Below are 4,267 nucleotides of genomic sequence, written 5' to 3'. Positions count from 1 at the left end.
GGATAGCTAGATGGGATTTATATCCCCCTGGGATGATAGATGAGATTCATATCCCCCTCAGGTTGGGATTTAGGTCCCTCTGGAAGCACGGGAAGCTTTTTTGCCTATTTAAAACGAATGAATTTTTCTCTCTGTGAGCTTTTGTCCCGGAAGATGATCACACTCCAAGCCTGTGAGCCACCAACGTCCCTCGTGCCCAGGCGGAACAATTCCAAGACAAGCAATTCCAAATATTTACATATTAATTCTTTTAACTTTGGAGACATAAATAAATGGAGGCATTTTGGCAACTTGGTGACAGAATAAAAATAAAACCCAAACAAAACCCAACAATCCAACATGGGAAACTCGGGTTTGTTCCAGCTTTGTTTAAATTCTGCAGAGAAAATATTTCCTGTGTCAGGATCAAATGAGGGAGAAGGCAGCCAAGGAGTTCGGCTGGTGTTTGGGGAAGGGGTTAAAAATAGGGAGCTGGGGGGGGGGGAAAGGGAGTTGGAGGAGAAAAACAGAGTTTGTGGGGAGAAAACTGGGAATTCGGGGGGGAAAAAATGTTTTTGATGGGGGAGGAAGGGGTTGTTGGGGGGAAAATAGGCATTTAGGGAAAAAATGGGCATTTGGAAATCAAAGTTTGTTGGGAGGTCAGAGCAGAGGTGTTCCCTCCTTGCAGAGTTGTGTGTATTCCTTGTTTTACCTTTATTGTGGGATTCAGAGTGTGGAACCCTCCACGTGGGTGTTGCCCACCTCAGGACCCATTTACTTTGGAATTAGGGGTTGGCTTTTGGGCAGCAGCAGGAAAAAGGGATGGGAACAGCTCGTGTTCTCCACGTTGGGGCTTTAAGGGTTGGTGTTGACAGACAATGGCCCATCCGTGGGGAGGGCGAGAAGTTGGGAATTCACTGAGGAACTTGGGAATATTAAAGGCAGGAGAGCAGCCCCAGCCCCTGTGATTGCCTAAATCTGCACAAATTCACCTTCACAGGGCACTAAAAAGGGGGTTTTCAACCCCGGAGCCAGCTCGGAGTGGCTCTTCCTGGGCTTTTTTTGTGTCCTTTCCTGGTGGGTTTGGGGCTGAAACCCCAAAATAACCCCGTGGGCTGCAGATCCCCCAGGACATCGTGCCCGGATCATGGGAGTCATGCTGGGAGCAGGATTTGGCTCCTGGAGGGTTTGACAAGGAGCTGCCCGAAAACACCGGAGACCTCGAGAGCCTTCTGCTCCCTTCCTGCCTGGAGATAACTGGGAAAGGTTCTCACAAGTGCAGGGAAAATCCTCTTTGTGTTAAAGCTGCTTATCCCGGGGGTTTGCCGGGAGAGCCGGGCGGCCGCTCACGGAGCCCCCGGCCAGGGAGCCACCAGCAACCCCCCGAGCAGGAGGAAAGGGGTAAATCTGGGAAAGGAGCTTGGGAGAGAGCTGGGAGGATGGCAGGGGGAGGAAAAACCCCTGGCTGCACCATTGGGGAGGACGCCCATGAGAGCCTGGGGTTCCAAAGGGAAAGAGTTAAAATAACTCCTTGAACTCACCGTATTTTCCCCGATCCCAGGGGTTTGCTCATTCTTGGTGTGTGCAAGTCTGCAGGTCCCATAATGGAAAATCTGGGATTTTTTCTGCCAGCTGGAGCCCCAGGATGGACCCAGAGCACTGGGGGTGGTTGAGGATGATCCAGCAGCAGGGACTGACTGACGCCGTTCCTGGCAGGAAAGTGCCTTTGATGTGGCAGGAAAAAAAGGAGCATTTTTGGACTAAAGAGGTTTGGGTGAATATTTGCAGCTTTGGGAGCGGGGAGGGCATGACCAGCCATCCATCTGTGATGTGATTGGGTCGGGACACCCCTGTCCCAAAACGATGCTGGAAGGTGAGGATTTGGTCAGGAAAGTTTGGAACTGGAGGGTTTGCTTGGGAAGGGAGAGATACAATTTATGGTTAAGCCAGGTTACAACAAACTGGTTTGTTCTCCATGTGTGTGCATTAGAGGGATGGTTTGTAGGAATAAACCCATAAACTTCATGCACGTGCTTTATTTTCCCTTCATTTCTTTTTACTCCACTCCAACGTTGGAAATCTCGCTGCCACGTGTTCCTAAATCATTTCCCAAGGGAGCTCTTGGCTTTTTTTCGATGCACCCTGGTGGCAGCACAGAGCCAGGAGGTGGCACTGGCCAGCAGTGCATCCTCCAGCCGCTCCCAAGCCCGTTCCAGGCCTTTTGGCTTCCCTAGGAAACAAAACTCTTCTGCTTTCCGAGCCTGGGAGCCTGGATAACCCGGGTGTGCAATGGTGGGGAGTGTCCAGAGGGAGCCAGGGGCTCTGGGGACAAGGTGGCCCTGACCACCATGACCTCCCCTGTTGGACTGACTCCACCTCCATTGGCTTGACCTTGACTCATCCTCTGTTGATTGGTAGGACCTCCAAGACCGGCTGGGTACACCTGGATCACTTTTCTATCCCTCCCTCCCATTAACTCTTCCAAGGAAAAGCAACAAGTGGGGGATTGCATTTTTTTTTTTTTTTTCCCACCCAAGAGGAATTTAACCCCAATTTTTTGACCCAAAACCCCCCCATTTCTATAACAGTTTGCTCTCCATGGGCAGCTGGGGCGGGGGCTGGGTTGGTTGGAGGTTTCCTGGTCCAGCTTTCTCATTGCACCCAAATGTTGTGGGTGTTTCTGGAAAACACACAGCGTGAAGAACAACTGTGGAAGAAACTAAGTGAGAAGCTCCTGGCTGGGTGTGGAGGCTCAAGAAGATCCTTCTGATGGGACAAACCCCACGAGTTGTTGGTGTTTGTTGTTCCCGTTCTGGCGGTGTTTACGGATTTATTTACCATGACAGACCGTGCGCCGGTTGTCGGGGATTTTATTGGCAGGGGCTCCTATTTACAACAGAATCAGAGGAAATAGGAAAGGACTGGAGGCATTACAAAGCTCTCCGAGTTTGCACCGTGGTCACAGTCCCCCCGTTGGAACCTTCGGGAGAGTCACGGCGGTTCCGGAGCGGAGGCGGCGCCTCGTGGGGGGAGGATGTTGTTTGTCGTTGCCAACACCTGATGAAGTTGTGATCTCCATCCCAGCTGCTGTGCCTGGAACAAGGGGAGAAGGTGAGGAAGTTCACGGCCCTGCGTGTGGCGGGATGGGGTCGGGGTGTTCCTGGGACACCGGAGAGCTCCAGCCACGGGAAGAGGTTGGCCGGGTGGGACGGGGCTTGGAGCGACACGGGTTGGTGGGAGGTGTCCCTGCCCATGGAAGGGGGTGGTCTTCAAGGTTCACCCCAACACAGACCATTCCAGGATGTTATGGAACAAGGGTTTGGGCGGATGAGCAGCAGGAGGTACCTGGGGCTGAGACCCAGTGTGGGCCAAACGGGTGCTCGCCCCGTGGAAGCTCCCACTGAAAGCCAGGAGGTCATTGGGAAAACGCCCTGAAAAGCCTCTCCAGGCCATCAGTGGCCATTGGAGCTGCTGGGGGTCCCCTGGTATCGCAGCCAGATGCCTGGGAGGGTTTGTTATCTTTCCATTGTTTTGGAAAGTTGCTGCTTCAGAGAGAATTGGATTTTCCAGGGTTGAAGGACACACTTTGAACAAGTGTTGAAATCCTGGAATACCTTTGGAGGAGGAGCATGGGGGGGGTCATAGCAGGAGACCCCGGAGACTGAGGAGGGTGACGAGGGGGAGGTGGCTCTGGAGGGGTGATCCTGCTGACTCCCAGAAATCCTGTGGAGCCAAGGAAAATAAATCAGTCAAAAAGCCAAGGAAAATAAATCAGTCAAGAAGTCCCATGTTTTAATGTGCTAAAAGCCTGTGGCAGAGCTCACGTCCTGAAAAGTACCTGACTGTCCTTGGCATTCCTGGAATCCCCTGGAGCATCCGTGTCTGGTATCCCCGAAATCTTGGTGGTGGCATCCTCTTGTGGAAACCACTGCCCAAAATCCCCGATGGTGTTTGTCTGGGTGTGGAGGAAAAGAAATAACCTGGGATGTCACAGCACAGGATTAACTCCTGAGGGATCCCTCTTTGGGACAGGTCTGCTAGCATTTAATTGAGAAAACAAGGGATTTCTCAGTTTCTGTGCAAACTGTCACAATAAATCCCAACTCAAAGCCCCTGGGTTTTTTTGGGGGGGGGGGATGCCAAGAGAAACCCAACTCACCTCGTAGGAATCCATCTCAAAGGTGTAGGGGGTGGGCATTCCCGTGGTGTTGTCGTAGTAATAGTCTCCCGTGGAATAGAGGTAATCACCTGGAATGGGAACAGCTCCGGGTGAGGGGGCACAGAGGGG

This window comes from Manacus vitellinus, unplaced genomic scaffold (assembly GCF_001715985.3).
Source record: "Manacus vitellinus isolate BGI_N305 unplaced genomic scaffold, ASM171598v3 scaffold_134_pilon, whole genome shotgun sequence".
NCBI classification, from domain to species: domain Eukaryota; kingdom Metazoa; phylum Chordata; class Aves; order Passeriformes; family Pipridae; genus Manacus; species Manacus vitellinus.
This window is presented reverse-complemented; position numbering follows the sequence as displayed.